We start from the raw sequence: 18,682 nt of genomic DNA on the forward strand, positions 1-18,682 counted from the left end.
TCTCCCCGTCTCTCTTATTCTATCCCTCCATTTTCCTTCCTCTTTCCCATACAGACAGACCAAGAGAAGCAGTGGCCGTGAACTGTGTCTAGAGCATCACCTCCTCTCCCGGTCCTTCAGTCTCACAGGTAAACATAACAAGCTCTCTCAGGTGTGTTAGAGCTTGAGTGGATTTCAACTCGACTGTCAAGACGATTTCAATGGTTTCAATGCCACATAAATGCCTTCAGCCCTTCCCGGATACAAAACATTATAACGTGACAATTATTTATCCATGGACTAATTATGGAGTTACTTATTTATTTATTTTGAGCGGGAGTTTTCCTTAGAATTCAATCGCTAGTTGTTATGTAATATTTTTTGAGGGAGGCAGGAAATTCCATCACACTTCTGGAGGCAGTCTTATTATTTTTTTGTTTGAGGGGAATTTCCTGAGATAATTTAACGCCATGTTTTTTTTTTTATATACAGTATTTAACTTGTTTAATTTGGCGATAAAATCCCGTGGAGTTTTTGGCGCCAAGTTTATTTATTTATTAACTCCCTCGGAATATTGATAGACTTAGCGCGAAAGTTTCATTTTATTTATTTGGCGGGAAATTTCTTCATGGTCAGGACGTTAGATAATTGTTGTATATATCTCGACAGGAAACACGGCCTGAGAGACACACCACCGTGAAGGAGTGAGAGAGAGAGAGAGTCGCCTTGAAACCTCACACAATCACCAACAATCACCAACACACAATATATACAATAACAAAGCCACTTTATTTAGTTACCCTTGACGGAAAGTTCATGATGGACACATAATTTTAGTCTTAACAATTTATTTGAGATTTTGTGGAATATTCGGTAATTTGTTTTTTAATTAGTTTATTCTATAATTAATTTACTTGTGTTTATTTAGCGAATATATCGTTAATATAAACATAATTTTAAGTGTATGTTTAATTAAATTATATAAATGATTTAGGCATTTTTCAGCATTAGCATATAAATAAATTAATCCTGTAATTATCGTTGTGCTCATTAGTGTTGTTAATTATCATATCTTCAAGTATAATTACCCATTTCGTCATGTGAATTATTTTCCACGTTTCTCGATAATCATATAAGTATTTGTATAAGACGTTGACTTATATCTCGTTAATAGTCTTGTTGCTTCACTTAACATTTTATTGTGTCAAGTTAATTGTCTTCCACGTTCTTGTTTCTTCCAGTTTATGTATAGAAATTGGTCTTGCAGTGAGGTGTGATAGAGGGGTTGTGGTGAGGGGAGGGGAGGGAGGGGAGGGGAGGGAGTGAGGGGTAGGACAGGTGAGGGACAGGTGTGAGGGAATCGATTACTTAACCTAAGGATCAATAGTACAGGTGAGGTAAATGAACTCCCCTTGCCGGATCTCTCTTTGCTACCTTATCTACCGTATTTATCCATATTTATCTATCTCAGTCAATCTTTATCTATCTATCTATCCAAGGTGGCGTCAACTATGGGTCCGACTCACCAGGAAACAGGCACTTAATCATGTCTTTAGTGCAGTGTAGAAGAGCCAATAGTTTAATATGTAGATAATTATGATATGAAACTTTACATACAAAGAACTGATGCAAAAAATGGAACTTACCTGTTGCAACATAACTCAGAGGAGAAGAGTTATGGAGTCGCTAATGCCTTCCTCTTCAGTGTTTTCTTTTTACTGTATGTATGTTTAATATACATACATACATATATACTTCTAATAAGTAATGCTGTAAATGTTAAAAAAAATCAATATGAACCCAATAAATAAAGGATAGTAAATAATAACTAAGGAGAGAAGCTTTTTGCGTTATGCCAAGCTGGAAGAAGTTGGGGGTCCAGGCGCTACAGAGTCTTGTTATTATTATTATTATTATTATTATTATTATTATTATTATTATTATTATTATTATTATTATTATTATTATTATTATTATTACTATTATTATTATTATTATTATTATTATTATTATTACATTGTTTTAGTGTAAGGTTCTTTTCTCTGATTCCCACGGTTAATATAGATTATATTAGTTCAGATGAGCTGTATAAATAAACTGTCACACCTGCGGTATAGTTTTTGTGGAGTTTAATTAATTTGTGAAAGCGCGCGCACTTGTTATAGCGGGTGTGTGGTAATGTTGGTCGGCAGGGAAGATGTGCGCCTTGGTTTGTGTTGTTGCAGCTGAGATAACCATTAAATGTGATTAGTAAGCGGCATGGTGTTGAGTGAAGGCGAGATCACTTGTTGAATTTGTCATTAAGAGGAAGCAAGCGTCTGACGAAGCCTTGAACGCCAGAGAAGGCAACACCGTCTCTTACCATGTATGAATTTGGAGAGATTTTATTTACGCTTTCAACACAACTATTCACCCCTTATGCATTATTTTTCTATTATAATATTACCCGGGTGTTGTTAATATACTAATTTAATACACCATATAGATATTATTTTTATCTATATGTTAGTTATAAAGAAAACAGTTAATTAATGGACCGGAAAATTGTAGTTTGGTGGGTGAGGGCTGGCCAGGTGGACTCGACCTCAGTTGGGCTCTAGACAGTGACGGGTGAGGGTGTGACGTCTTCTGTCCTCTAGAAACTCTCTCGCTCTCTCTAAAAAGAAATAAGTGGATTTTAAAACCTCTTAAAGTGTGTGTGTGTGTTCCTCATCACTTCTTAACGACACTTAACACCGGTGAGTACTTAAATGAGGTTATATTTAAAGAATGTTACTTATAAAACAACTTTTGGGGGTAGTGATGACTAGCTTACCTGCGTTGAAATTACTACCAGCTGTCTGAGAGGCGAATGATTGTAAGTAATTCTCTGTAGTGTTACTTTACGATACCACGGAGAGACAACTTATAAAACAGTATTGGAGTGTTGTAAGTAAGTTGACTACTGTATAGAACTTGTGGGTAATTGTTTTAAGTAAGGTCACCCCGTTAAATATAAGTGTTTAAGTAGAGCGGTCCCTTACTTAACAAAACTATTTACTTATTTATCCATAAAGTAAGAATCTTCACTTATAAATTATTAACTCCGAGTTTTATTACATTGTTTTAAATTTACTTCAAAAAATAAAGTAATGATTTTAGTTTCGACAAAAGTAGATAATTTACTAACCAAATTTTCTCTTGTTAGGTATGATGAAAAAAGTATAGGCCTAGGGCAGTGAGATAGGCCTAAACTAGTGACCGGTTACACGCCATTTGTTAGGCCTATCACCACTTAAACGCCAAGCACTTTACACTTAAATACATTCTTTAGTCTTAAGTGTGTTTATAAGTATCTAGCGTGAACTTAACCCATATAAGTATCGTACATCACTTTACTGAAACTTACATGTTCATAAGTATATCACTTTACTTAAAATATATTTACAGAAATCACTTACAAGTATATTTTCCACTTAAATGTTTCACCGCTACACTTTTTATATGTTTTAAGTTACTGTGCTTAAATACGCATAGATACTTTACACTTAATTGCACTTATAAAATACTGAACCTCTCCAAACTGCCGATCGCTTGACACTTACAATGACCATTTAAGTAAAGTTGTCATCATGTCGAGGTACTTTTTCGTAGGATCATTTACTTTATTGTTACTTTATTTAATATTTACCTAATTAACCTCAGGTAATTTTTTATTTTGATTTTAATTATTTTTACTCTTATTTTTAAACTTATTTTTACTTAATATTTATTTATTTTTACTTTATTTTACTTAATTATTTTTACTCTGTTTTATTTTATTTAATTATTATTGTTTTAGTATTTGTATATTTATTTCTATTTATGATGGTCGTTAAAGTTGGATTTTAAAAGGAATTCAGCTCTAATGTGTAATACTTTGTCTCTTGTATGTTGTATTCTTGGTGTATTTTATTGTATTGTGTATTACTGTTAATCCCAACTCTGTTCTTCAGCTCAGTACACCTGAATGACTTCACATAATTACCTGGTGTGTTTACGAGTCATCTCTCTCTCTCCCATAGTGTTTTAGTGGGTGAAAGTGTGTGTGGGGGGTACAAGCTTATGGTGTGAATAAGTGTGTGTGTGTGTGTGTGTGTATGTATGGAGTAAGTGTGTGTGTGAGTGTGTGTGTGTGTGTGTGTGTGTATGTATGTGAGGTGTGTGTGTGTGTGTGTGTGTGTTTATGTATGTGTGTATGTGAGGCAAGTGTGTGTGTGTGAACTACAGGGTTTCATTCAAGTTCTAGAGAGAAATCAAACCTAGAAGAGTAGAGCTAGTAGCACCACAAACACTGCCTTGCACACACACACACACACACACAGAGCCTACACACACACACAGAGCCTACACACACACACACACAGAGCCCACACACACACACACGAAGCCTGCACACACAAGCAACACACACACACACACAGAGCTTTCCACACACACACACACACACAATATTAGAGTTTGACATTACTAATAATAATAGAGAGTTTGACATTGACACAGCCTGGCTACTAATTACAGCGTCACTGTAAGTAGACAATCAGTTTACATTACCATAGTGTTGTGGCTTGACTTATATATACATCTCTGTGTTACGTCTGTTGTAATGTGACTTAATCCTCGTAACAAGACAACCGCTGGGTGTAAGATGTACAGGTGAGGTGTGGCTGTCAGGTGTGGTTTGGTGTGAAGGTAATGTTGACTGTGGTGTGGTTGTGGTGTTTGACTGTGTGGTGGTGAGGTGTATGGTGCTGTGGTGTAGTATATATTGTGGAAGGTGTGGCACGTTAATGAGGTGATGCGGTGTGTGTGTGACCCTCACCTCAACAGGGCCCCGTCAGACAACTGGTGAAAAAGTTGTCGGCGTGAGAACTAGATACTGTCCTTCGTGTGTCTCTGGTTGGCAGGTGAGGACTGGAATGTGGGTTAGGTTAAGTTGGGTTGATAGGTTGAGTTGGGCCTGGTTCAGTTAACATAAGAACACAAGGAGTCTGCAATAGGCCGGTTGGCCTGTGCATGGCAGCTCCTGTCGAGAGTTACTACCACTCTCTATCATCCATGAATCTATCTAGCCTCCTTTTAAAAATTTCCAGCGTTCCAGCACTTACTACAAAGTTGCTAAGCTTGTTCCACTCGTCCACCACCCTATTAGTGAACCAGTTCCTTCCTATCTCCCTCCTAAACCTAAACTTATCCAACTTAAATCCGTATAGTTAAAGTTGGGTTGGCTGGGTCGGGTTAAGTTGGGTTAGGTTAGGTTGGCTATGTTACATTTCCTGGGATCAAGTGTTTGTGGTAAGGGATATCCGCTCCGCTGCTACTGACCCACTAAGTAGCTACGTGGCAAGAATGTGTGTGTGCTTGCAGAGAGAGAGAGAGAGAGAGAGAGAGAGAGAGTTGATAATTGTCGTGGGAAGATAAAATGTTGCAATTGACGTTAAGTTGATTGTTGCAAGGAATCACTGACTGACTGACCCAAACAACCCAATCCAAACCCAAGCCTTTTACCTGTTGAGAATGAGACTTGACTTACACTAGGTCAGGCAGTGTGTCAAATACTCGTGGAAATGTTGTGTATAGGTTAGGTTAGGTTAGGTGTGAGACATTATTCATTTATCGGCTGAATAACCTAACCTAACCTAACTTAACTTAATCTATCCTAAGATAACCCAACCACACACCCCACCAACCACACACCAGGATACACTGTGTGGTAATCGTGGCTTCCGGCTACACTCAGTGACCTTCTTGTAGATTTCGGAGAGTTGGAATGTGTAAAGTGTACATAGCGGTACACAGGAAGGGTGTGGGCCAGGGGTGCGCAGTGAGGTGTGGGCCAGCAGTGCATGGGGAGATGTGGGCAGCGGTACACAGGAAGGGTGTGGGCAGGGGTGCGCAGTGAGGTGTGGGCCAGCAGTGCATGTGGGGAGATGTGGGCCAGCGGTACACAGGAAGGGTGTGGGCCAGTGTACAGGAGGGCCAGCGGTATAATTCATGGGTTATCAGGTCTCTAGCGTGGGTTTTTCTGCACCGCCGCTGGACCAGGCTGGGCTGAACCTCCCCTCATAACCGCCAGCAACGTTCCGAATACCCGCTTCCCCTGCCGCATGCGGATAGAGGGCGCACGTCATCCAAGCTGTGATTGGTTGGCGTGCATGACGTTATGGTAGTTTAGGAATTCTTTTTTCGTCTCCGTAACTCAACCTAACCCAAGCATCCTGACCTTTGCTAATCTAATCTGACCTAACCAACATCGACCTAATTTGACCTGCCTGTGTTGTGATTGGTTGACCTGACCGTGTTGTGATTGGTTGACCTGACTGTGTTGTGATTGGTTGACCTGCCTGTGTTGTGATTGGTTGACCTGACTGTTGTGATTGGTTGACCTGCCTGTGTTGTGATTGGTTGACCTGACTGTGTTGTAATTGGTTGACCTGACTGTGTTGTTATTGGCTCGCCGAGTTTTGGTTTAGAAATAGGAATTCACACACACACTCACTCTGACCAATGACATCAGGATGACGTGCTGTCTCTAGCCGTACGTGACTCCCGGAGCTTGTGTGAGGACCTGTGGTGACCTTTGACCTGTGACCAACACCTGTGTCAAGTGTGGTGATGACCCTGACTGTTTATTACACACACACACACACAACATATACACACACACATACATACAGCACATTCATATACACACACACACACAAACACACACACACGACCTCAACTTTCTATCCCACAAAACAAATTCCCAAGTTTATCAAGAGTTTTTACTTACGGTTTTTCTCGACTTTATTTTACGGTACTGTGATTGGTTATAAACTCGTGTATATAAGCCAATCAGGTGTCTTGGGTTGAAAAAATAAGCCAATCAAATGACTCGTTTTCCGTGGTAGAAGATATAAACCAATCAGGTGACTTGGTTGATATTATAAGACCAATCAGGTGACTTGGTTGATATTCTAAGCCAATCAGGTGACTTGGTTGATATTCTAAGCCAATCAGGTGACTTGGTTGATATTCTAAGCCAATCAGGTGACTTGGTTGATATTATAAGACCAATCAGGTGACTTGGTTGATATTCTCAGCCAATCAGGTGACTTGGTTGATATTCTAAGCCAATCAGGTGACTCACTCCCCAGATTCGTACAGACAAACACTGAAGGAGCTCACTTACCCAACACCGTGAAGCGGGTCAATGATTCAATTATTTTGTTAACAGTAAATTACCTTCGTGAAGTTTATTATAACACAAAGATGAAAGAAAAACCGTTCAGTGCAACAGGAAAATAACACTGTTTAGTTTTTCCGTGTTTAGGCCGTGTTAATAGTTGTTCATTTGTGTTCATTTGTTCTTGGTGTTGTGGGGTGGAGGAAGATAAGGGGGGTGCCTTGACGTTGGGTAGGGGCTTGACGTGGGTAGGAGAAGGTGGAGGAGCCTTGACGTGGGTAGGAGAGGGGTGGAGGCTTGACGTGGGTAGGAGAGGGTGGAGGCCTTGACGTGGGTAGGAGAGGGGGAGGAGGCCTTGACGTGGGTAGGAGAGGGTGGAGAGCGGCGTGGGTAGGGAAGACCAGAGAGAAACTTAATACATAATGATAATGGTGAGATACAGTAGGCCTGTGTCGGGTACAGCACACTTGATTACTGATCCTTCGGTACACACGGTGACCAGGGTGTAGATACTGTACTCGACCGCCTTCACACACTCAACTGTAATGTCAGCTACGGTGCTTCATTTGTTTTACTGGTGGGTTATCTCTCTCTCTCTCTCTCTCTCTCGTTAAGTCTCTTAGTCATCACGAGTACAATACATAAATACAGGAACTTATTCTTGTACCCGTCAGTCACCACACGTCTCAGGGTCACCTATACTCGGGCACGTGTTCAGGAGGGCACGTGTTCAGGAGGACACGTGTTCAGGAGGACACGTGACCTAAATACTGTCTAGCATTACAACAGTAACCTTGGGGGGTACAGCGTGAGGGACAGCTCATTCCACCTTGGGCCTAACCAAACCCCTGTCCTCAAGAGTTAACATTAACCTAACGAGAACGGCTAACCTAACCTAACCCCACAGGTAGTGTTAGGGGGGGTTAATCATCAGGTGAGATAAATTAGGGGGTGACTAATCTACAGGTGAGCCATGTTAACCTGAGCAGATCTCGTGTTACTGTCTGGTCAGGTGAGTCAACTCCTGTGTGGTGGGACCTGTTGAGGGTTCACACACCAACCCGTCGACGCCCTCACCCGCCTTAACCGACTCCACTGTTGGATGTTACCCACGTGTGAGGGATGTCTTTAATAGCGTCTTAAGAAATAAAGCCTCTAGTGCCTCACCTGGCATCACCTGTACCAGTGCACCTCTTCTCACCTGGCATCACCTGTACCAGTGCACCTCTTCTCACCTGGCATCACCTGTACCAGTGCACCTCTCCTCACCTGGCAGTTACCTGTACCAGTGCACCTCTCCTCACCTGGCAGGCACCTGTACCAGTGCACCTCTCCTCACCAGGCACCTGTACCAGTGCACCTCTCCTCACCTGGCAGTTACCTGTACCAGTGCACCTCTCCTCACCTGGCAGGCACCTGTACCTCTATTCGTGGACACACTCTAAAAACCAGCATCACGAACCTCACCGTGAAGATACTTTTTGGAGTGCGTGTACCTGTGAGTGTGTTACAGTAGCCCCCAGGTGAGTGTGTGGGTGTGTTACAGTAGCCCCCAGGTGAGTGTGTGGGTGTGTTACAGTAGCCCCCAGGTGAGTGTGTGGGTGTGTTACAGTAGCCCCCAGGTGAGGTGTGTGGGTGTGTTACAGTAGCCTCAGGTGGTGTGTGGGTGTGTTAGCAGTAGCTCCCAGGTGAGTGTGTGGATGTGTTACAGCTCCCAGGTGAGTGTGTGGGGTGTGTTAGTAGCCTCCAGGTGAGTGTGTGGGTGTGTTACAGTAGCCTCCAGGTGAGTGTGTGGGTGTGTTACAGTAGCTCCCAGGTGAGTGTGGGTGTGTTGTGCCTCCAGGTGAGTGTGTGGGTGTGTTACAGTAGCCCCCAGGTGAGGTGTGTGGGTGTGTGTACAGTAGCCCCCAGGTGAGTGTGTGGGTGTGTTACAGTAGCCTCCAGGTGAGTGTGTGGGTGTGTTACAGTAGCTCCCAGGTGAGTGTGTAGGTATTGATCAGGTGAAGAGGTCAATTTGTGTTGCGTGTTGCTTGTGTGTTGCTCTACCAGTTGTAACACCTGATATGATCACTACGATACAGGGTGTTACGGATGAGGTCAAGTAGTGGTGTGTGTTGACGACCATTAAGCATGTTGACTGTTTATTGGTCCTCCTGTTGACCCCTCCTCCTCCCTGTTGACCCCTCCTCCTCCCTGTTGACCCCTCCCCTCCTGTTGACCCCTCCCTTCCTGTTGACCCTCCCCTCCCTGTTGACCCCTCCCCTCCCTGTTGACCCCTTCCTCCCTGTTGACCTCCTCCCCTCCCCTGTTGACCCCTCCCTCCCCCTCCCTGTTGACCCCTCCCCTCCTGTTGACCCCTCCCTCCCCCTCCCCTGTGGCCCCTCCCTCTCCTGTTGACCCTCCCCCTCCCTGTTGGCCCCTCCCTCCCTGTGACCCCTCTCCTCCGCCTCCCTGTGACCCCTCCCTCTCCCTGTTGACCCTCCCTCTCTCTGTTGACCCTCCTTCTCCCTGTTGACCCCTCCCCTCCTGTTGCCCTCCTTCTCCCTGTTGACCCCTCCCTCCCTTCCCTCCCTGTTGGACCCTCCCTCCTGTTGACCGATCACCCATTTTCAACCTTTACTCCGGCGAGTCTTTGCGGCATATCTACCTCCCCCTTTCCTACCCCCTTCCCCTCCTCTTTCCGACCCCTACTCCCGACCCCTCTCTCCCCCTTCCGACCCTCTCTCCCCCCTCCCAATAGCGTCACGTGTGGCAGAGAAGTATGCACATGACCGGACGGTGGGTGACGCGGCGTCCGTCAGCTGCGTGAGTGCGTATAGGACTAACCCCTGCCCCTCATCCCCCTCAGTCCCCCTCAGTCCCCCTCCCCTCATCCGCCCGCCCTTCCTGCTGCAACACCTGTGGTCTCTTATTAGTGGCAGGTGACGTCATCAACAATAAACATGGTCGTGACGTCATTAACACCATCACCTGTTGACGTCATTCACTGGAGAGAAAGGAAAAAAATTACACAAGAAGGAAGGAAGAAGAAGGAAAAGAGACCTAATATGGAGGTCCTTGTGACGCCCCCCAGGTGTGTGTCATGGTGGTGTGGGGAATGCCCAGGTGTTCCCAGGTCTCCCCCCACCTGTGTCGTCACCCCAACCTTCCTACATTCCTTTCCTTCTGACTCCTCTCATCTCCTCTCCCCCCACACACACACACACAGACTGCTCCTACAGGAATTATAGCTATAATTTCTCTACCATCGTTTACAGGTTTGGTTTGGAGATTTAATGGAGTTCCTGAGGATCTTATTTTGGACAAATATGTCGTGTGTGTGTGTGTGTGTATCAATGTGTGTGTGTGTGTGTTGGGGCCATATACAGAAGCACTCACACACTCCAACACTAACAGATAAGACTTAAAACTTCCCGCAGTACAAGAGTCCAAATTGACATCATATGTACAATTGACGTCATCATGTACACAATTGACGTCACCATGCACACAATTGACGTCATCATGTGTACACAATTGACGTCAACATGCACAATTGACGTCATCATGTACACAATTGACGTCACCATGTACACAATTGACGTCACCATGTACACAATTGACGTCATCATGTACACAATTGACGTCATCATGTACACAATTGACGTCATCATGTACTAATTGACGTCATCGATATATCTGGGGAGTTGTCGATGCGTAAATAATGGATGTCTGTGATTGGCTGGCGGGGCGTGGTAGGTTAAGTTAGGTTACGTTTAGATTTCGATATTCATAAGTTTTTATATTGATCAGTGTTGGTGACCGTCAGGGCGGTATATATATCTCTAAAAGACCGGTAGAGAACCCCCAAGACCAGTAGAGAATCCCCAAGACCGGTAGAGAACCCCAAGACCGGTACAGAACCCCCAAGACCGGTACAGAACCCCCAAGACCGTTACAGAACCCCAGACCGGTAGAGAACCCCAAGACCGGTACAGAACCCCCAAGACCGGTAAGACCCCCCCACCTCCAGATGGTAATTACACCCCCAATACACGGAGGATCGGTAAACACTACTGGTAACTTCTGTATAGTGAAGAGGTCGTGGTCTCCAACCCTCAGACACGAAGATGGTGATGGTGAACTGATGTGGTGCTGATGGTGAACTAGTGTGGTGGTGATGGTGAACTAATGTGGTGGTGATGGTGAACTGATGTGGTGGTGATGGTGAACTGATGTGGTGGTGATGGTGTGTCAGGACGGTGATAATGGTGAAGTATTTGTTTTTTAATAGCGAAGGAAGGAATGGAAGTAAGGAAGGAGAGAGAAGGAGGAAAGGTGGGAGGGAAGGAGGGAGAGAGAAGGAGGTTGGGAGGAGGGAAGGAAGAGAAGGAGGTTGGGAGGAGGAGAAAGGAGGTTGAGGAGGGAAGGAAGGAGAAAAGGCATTGGAATGTTGTAAAGGCGAGGTCATATGTAAAGAAGAGGAGGAAGGAGTGGCAAAGTTCCTGGTACATTATGCAGCAAATATTCTCATCGTCTCTCCTTCTCACTCCTTCCATCCCCTCCTTCCTCCTTCCCCCTCCTTCCCTCCTTCCTCCTTCCCCTTTTCCCTCCTTCCTCCTTCCCCTTCCTCTTCCCCCTTTTTCCTCTTCCCCCTTCCTCCTTCCCACCTTCCCCTTCCACCCCCTTCCACCATTCCTCCATCCCCCTCCTCTTCCCACCCTTCCCCTTCCACCCCCCCTTCCTCATTCCTCCATCCCCCCCTCCTCTCCCACCCTTCCCTTCCACCCCCTTCACTTCCTCCATCCCCCTCCCTCTTCCCACCCTTCCCTTCCACCCCTTCACCATTCCTCCACCCCCCTTCCCTCTTTCCCCCCTTCCTCTTCCACCCCCTTCCTCCATCCCATTTCACGTTTCCTATTAAAAATAAGACGCGTCATCCACCATTACCTGTCGTCCAATCACCTGTGTCGCTGTGCCCCGTATGCTAATGACTACAGCCCATCATTACGAGTTAACGATAGTGACTCTCTCTCTCTCTCTCTCTCTCTTCTCTCTCTCTCTCTCTCTCTCTCTCTCCTCCCAGCCCTAGAGGGGGGGGGTAAGGGGTGGTGCCTCGGGGGTATATTAACCCCAGGTGAGAATGGCCACGTCCCTACTTTACTTGCCCTCCCTCGCCTGTGACCGAGAGAGAGTGTGTTAATATCGTGTTTCCATCATTAATTAATTACAATATATAAAAAGAACCTACAATAGACTTTTCAACGCCAATAGACTTTCTTTACGCCATTAATAACACGTGACGCCATTAATAACACGTTACGTCAACTTACAAACAATTATCAAGAATTTTAATTTATTTATTTATTTATTTGTTTCATTGTTTATCTTGTATATAAGTCATGTACGTTATCTTGGTACCATATGTAAGTCATGAACGTTTTTAAGCGCTATATACCCTGTAAATCATGTGCGTTATTCAGTACCATATATAAATCGTGTACGTTTTTAAGTTATGAAATTCCATATAGGTTTTTAGCATAGAATGAATGGTGTGCGTGTGTGTGTGTGTGCGTGCGTGTGCGTGGTAACCTCGTGTGAGTAACGGTACACGACCCAGTCAGCGAAACGAGTCAGACATTCCTTAAAGAGACGGTTTCTATACGGTGAATGGTTCCTATACAGTGAATGTTTCTCTATAGCACATTCTACCTGGCTTTGGGTTGGCTAGTGACATTCTACCTGGCTTTGGGTTGGCTAGTGACATTCTACCTGGCTTTGGGTTGACTAGTGACATTCTACCTGGCTTTGGGTTGGCTAGTGACATTCTACCTGGCTTTGGGTTGACTAGTGACATTCTACCTGGCTTTGGGTTGACTAGTGACATTCTACCTGGCTTTGGGTTGGCTAGTGACATTCTACCTGGCTTTGGGTTGGCTTAAGATAAACGAGAGAGAGTTGAAGATGACGTTTGAAATACACTGTGACTCGACCTTAACTACAGTAGATACCTTCACTTGAACACACACACACACACCAACACACATACACACACACACACCAACACACACATACACACACACACACACCCCCACACACACACACACACACACACACACACACACCCCCACACACACACACACACCACCCACACACACGCCCACACACACCCCCACACACACACACACACACACACACACACCCACACACACACCCACTCACACACACACACACACACACACACAGGTGAACGGTCAAGGTTTAGCTTGACTCAATAAAAGTAACTCTGTTGACTCTCGCTAAACCTTACAATACTAGGTGTATATTGAAGTGTTTAGTTCTTGGTGGGTTGGGTTGGTGGGTTAAGGTGGGCTGGGTTATGGTGGGTTGGGTTATGGTGGGTTAGGTAGGCTGGGTTATGGTGGGTTGGGTTATCAGTGGATTGGGTTATGGAGGTTAAGGTTAGATTGGGTTATGGTGGGTTAAGGTTAGATTGGGTTATGGTGGGTTAAGGTTAGTTTGGGTTATGGTGGGTTAAGGTTAGATTGGTTATGGTGGGTTAAGGTTAGTTTGGGTTATGGTGGGTTAGGTTAGTTGGGTTAATTGGGTTATGGTGGGTTAAGGTTAGATTAGATTATGGTGGGTTAGGTTAGTTTGGGTTATGGTGGGTTAAGGTTAGTTTGGGTTATGGTGGGTTAAGGTTAGTTTGGGTTATGGTGGGTTAAGGTTAGATTGGGTTATGGTGGTTAAGGTTAGATTATAGTGGGTTAAGGTTGGATTGGGTTATGGTGGGTTAAGGTTAGATTGGGTTATGGTGGGTTAAGGTTAGATTGGGTTATGGTGGGTTAAGGTTAGTTTGGGTTATGGTGGGTTAAGGTTAGATTGGGTTATGGTGGGTTAGGTTAGATTGGGTTATGGTGGGTTAAGGTTAGATTGGGTTATGGTGGTTAAGGTTAGTTTGGGTTATGGTGGGTTAAGTTAGATTGGGTTATGGTGGGTTAAGGTTAGATTGGGTTATGGTGGGTTAAGGTTAGGTGGGTTATGGTGGGTTAAGGTTAGATTGGGTTATGGTGGGTTAAGGTTAGATTGGGTTATGGTGGGTTAAGGTTAGTTTGGGTTATGGTGGGTTAAGGTTAGATTGGGTTATGGTGGGTTAAGGTTAGATTGGGTTATGGTGGGTTAGGTTAGATTGGGTTATGGTTGGGTTTTGGTTATGGTGGGTTATGGTGGGTTAAGGTTAGGTGGGTTATGGTGGGTTAAGGTTAGTTTGGGTTATAATTGGGTTAAGGTTAGTTTGGGTTATGGTGGGTTAGGTTAGGTTTGGTTGGTTATGGTGGGTTAATTAGTTTGGGGTTATGGTGGGTTAAGGTTAGTTTGGGTTATGGTGGGTTAGGTTAGATTGGGTTATAGGTGGGTTAAGGTTGGATTGGGTTATGGTGGGTTAAGGTTAGATTGGGTTATGATTGGGTTAAGGTTAGTTTGGGTTATGGTGGGTTAAGGTTAGTTTGGGTTATGGTGGGTTAGGTTGGGTTGGGTTATAGTGGGTTAAGGTTAGATTGGGTTATGGTGGGTTAAGGTTAGATTGGGTTATGGTGGGTTAAGGTTAGTTTGGGTTATGGTGGGTAGGTTAGATTGGGTTATGGTGGGTTAAGGTTAGTTTGGGTTATGGGGGTTAGTTTTTGTTAGTTGGGTTGGTGGTTAGTATTGGGTTATGGTTGGTTAGATTGGGTTATGGTGGGTTAGGTTGGTGGGTTTGGTTAGTTAGTTGGGTTTGTTAGGTTAGTTGGGTTATGGGGTTAGGTTAGTTTGGGTTATTGGGTTTGTTGGGTTGGTGGGTTGTGTGGTGGTTAGGTTGTGTGTTTGTTGGGTTATGGGTTAGTTGTTGGGTTGGTGGGTTTGTTGGGTTTGGTGGTTAAGTTAGTTTTGGGTGGTTAGTTTGGGTATGTGGTGGGTTGGTTAGTTTGGGTTATGGTGGGTTAAGGTTAGTTTGGGTTATGGTGGGTTAAGGTTAGTTTGGGTTATGGTGGTTAAGGTTAGTTTGGGTTATGGTGGGTTGGTTAGATTGGGTTATGGTGGGTTAGGTTGGATTGGGTTATGGTGGGTTAAGGTTAGATTGGGTTATGGTGGGTTAGGTTTGTTTATGGTGGGTTAAGGTTAGTTTGGGTTATGGTGGGTTAAGGTTAGATTGGGTTATGTGGGTTAAGGTTAGTTGGGTTATGGTGGGTTAAGGTTAGATTGGGTTATGGTGGGTTAGGTTAGGTTAGGTTAGGTTTGGTTAGGTTAGGTTTGGTTAGGTTATGTTGCGTTAAGGTTAAATTAGCATTAGCGTGTATAACCAGGTGTACTATTGGCAGGTTAATTAAGGTTGACTTTCCAGTGTCGTCAACTGTTGTAAAGTTTTCTCGTAAAGTAAAGTTCGATTTTATTATTAGGTTATTTCTCTATTCTCTCTCTCTCTCTCTCTCTCTCTCTCTCTCTCTCTCTCTCTCTCTCTCTCTGTTGCGAGTCTCAGCAGAGTGTATCCCAACCTAACCTAACCTAACCCAAACAAGGAGTCCGGCAGCCTTAATGTAACGTAACCAAGTGTAACCACAACCTAACCAAATCTCGCCGCACTTTACACAACGCACTTTACCACACTTTAGACAACACACTTTACACGACGCACTTTACACAACACACTTTACACGACGCACTTTACACAACACACTTTACACAGTACTTCTTCATTGCTTCATCTGTACTAATACTTGTTTAATATCATCAGGGTAAGAGGTGCGTCGACCCCTCACCCCCACACTCCTCCTCCTCCTTCCTTTCACCTGAGTCGCCCCTAGCTCTCTCTCTCTCTCTCTCTCTCTCTCTCTCTCTCTCTCTCTCTCTCTCTCTCTCTCTCTCTCTCTCTCTCTCTCTCACACCTGACGTTGACCAGCTGATGGATGTAAACAAACCTTCGTACTTACCTGTTCTAGGTCTGGTACTGTAATTACTGGCTTTGTACCTGTAATTAATGGGTTTGTGTGCCTGTAATTACGAGCTTTGTACCTGTAATTACTGGGTTTGTACCTGTAATTAATGAGTTTGTACATTGTAATTAATGAGTCTTTGTACCTGTAATTAATGGGTTTGTGTACCTGTAATTACTGGCTTGTGTACCTGTAATTAATGAGTTTGTACATTGTAATTAATGAGTCTTTGTACCTGTAATTAATGGGTTTGTGTAACTGTAATTACTGGCTTTGTACCTGTAATTAATGAGTTTGTACATTGTAATTAATGAGTCTTTGTACCTGTAATTAATGGGTTTGTGTACCTGTAATTACTGGCTTGTGTACCTGTAATTAATGAGTTTGTACATTGTAATTAATGAGTCTTTGTACCTGTAATTAATGGGTTTGTGTACCTGTAATTACTGGCTTGTGTACCTGTAATTAATGAGTTTGTACATTGTAATTAATGAGTCTTTGTACCTGTAATTAATGGGTTTGTGTACCTGTAATTAATGAGTTTTTGTACCTGTAATTAATGGGTTTTCACACCTGTCCCCTACCCTATTGATCCCTATCAACTTCACCGTAATAGATCACTGGTTCGTTGGACTTATTAACCGGATAAACTACTTTCAGATCGGTTACAAAATGTTATCCGAATATCTTTATTTAGTGCGGATATTTACAGGTGTGGAGTTGAACTATTTTGTAACGGGTTTTTTTTTTCGAGTTTATTTTAGGCGGTTTTTTATTCGTTTTTTTTAAAGATTTTGGAGGTTTTGTATTTTTTTTTGGGGGGGGGAGGGGTGACAGGTACCAGGTAATTTGGTGACAGGTACCAGGTAATTTGGTGACAGGTACCAGGTAATTTGGTGACAGGTACCAGGTAATTTGGTGACAGGTACCAGGTAATTTGGTGACAGGTAACGGGTAATTTGATGACAGGTACCAGGTAATTTGGTGACAGGTAACAGGTAATTTGGTGACAGGTACCAGGTAATTTGGTGACAGGTACCAGGTAATTTGGTGACAGGTACCAGGTAATTTGGTGACAGGTACCAGGTAATTTGGTGACAGGTACCAGGTAATTTGGTGACAGGTACCAGGTAATTTTCCGGTCAGGTCGACTCAGAGGTGAGCGGCACACAGAGCTGCTCACAATGTTGAACTTTTACACGGTCTTCACGCCGCTTCCTGGTGTGTCTGTGAGAGTGTCTGTCTGTCTGTCTGTGAGTGTCTGTCTGTCTGTCTGTCTGTCTGTCTGTCTGTGAGTGCCTGTCTCTCTGTCTGTCTGTCTGTGGTGAAAAATGGCATCTACTTAGGAATCATAACTAATAATAATAATAAAAAAAAATAATAATAATCAGAGTTCAGAATAATCACAGAGCCTCTTTACCTGTACATGATCCCCAGGTAGATAATGACAGTGTTCAGGTAATATTGACCACAGCTATACACGTGATCAAAGGTTAAACAAACATATGACAGTGGAGGAATCCTGATGATGCTTCCCTAAGAACTAGTGTGTGTCTCAGCCTCCTGTTCTGGTGAGGCTGAAGAAACAAAAGAAAAACATTGGCGTGAGAGTGATGTTCATTTGTTTGTTAGTTTAGTGATGGTGGCGTTGGAGATACTACAGCATTCTACCATGATATTTTCTCCTCTTTTTACGTTAATTAACAAAACTTAGGCGTAACAGTTGTGTGTACACCTGGGGGGGAGGGGGGTGACCGTATCAACCATGCTCTTCTTGTTGACATTGGTGGCCATCGTGTTTTTTTTTTGGTTGGGTCACCACCTTTAGGCTACATGGTGGGTCGGTAGGTTTGGTTAAGTTAGTGTTAGGTCAAGTTACTGTTAGGTTAGCGTAATACTTGGGTTAAACGAGAGAGAGAGAGAGAGGGACCAGTTTTTGCTACACTTGGCCTCACCGCACCAGCCACAGCTACACTTTCTCTCCTCTGGTCTTCACAGCTGCAGCTAAACTCTTCTCCTTACGCCAGCCCCAAGTCCAACCTCCTCCTCTGCCCCTCCCCCCTGTCTCAAGTCTGTCCCCTCCCCTGTCTCAAGTCCAACCTCCCCTGTCTTCAAGTTCAACCTCCTCCCAGCCCTCCCCTGTCTCAAGTCCAACCTCCCCAGCCCCTCCCCCTGTCTCAAGTCCAACCTCCCTCCTGCCCCAAGTCCAAGCCTAACCTTACCTTTCCTGCCCCAAGTTCTCCTATCCCGTTCTGTGCCTGAGTGTCTGTGTGTGCGTGTCTGTGTGTGCATGTCTGTGTGTGCATGTCTGTGTCAGGATCACACACACACCATTGCTCCCCGGGGTTTGGTATTTGGTTCAGGAAATGATTTATTTACTTATCAATGTTCATTTCTGATTTACACGCCTGGTATTGACGTCTGGCTGTTAGTTATTTACATGACGATTTACAGTTGGTGATGGTGGTGGTTAATGGTGGTGGTGATGGTGGTAGTGGTGATGGTAGTGATGGTGGTGGTGATGGTGGTAGTAGTGATGGTGGTTGGTGGTGGTAGTGGTGGATGGTGGTGG

The 18,682-nt window shown here is 44.1% G+C and overlaps 1 protein-coding gene across 9 annotated transcripts in view; it reads left to right on the top strand.

The window, feature by feature from the left end:
* Positions 1-18,682, top strand: part of LOC121879946 — a 90,909-nt gene that overhangs the window by 12,721 nt on the left and 59,506 nt on the right. For 7 of the 9 annotated variants that reach the window (XM_042386779.1, XM_042386781.1, XM_042386780.1 and 4 more), the window contains exon 1: positions 2,553-2,717. The exons of 1 other annotated variant lie outside the window; for it this stretch is intronic. The gene's annotated coding sequence lies outside the window, so the exon portion shown is untranslated. Of the gene's footprint in view, positions 1-54; positions 129-2,552; positions 2,718-18,682 lie in introns of those variants that run through there. One more of the 9 variants, XM_042386776.1, reaches the window with a different exon arrangement.

Source organism: Homarus americanus, unplaced genomic scaffold (assembly GCF_018991925.1).
Source record: "Homarus americanus isolate GMGI-L3 unplaced genomic scaffold, GMGI_Hamer_2.0 scaffold29478, whole genome shotgun sequence".
NCBI classification, from domain to species: Eukaryota; Metazoa; Arthropoda; class Malacostraca; order Decapoda; family Nephropidae; genus Homarus; species Homarus americanus.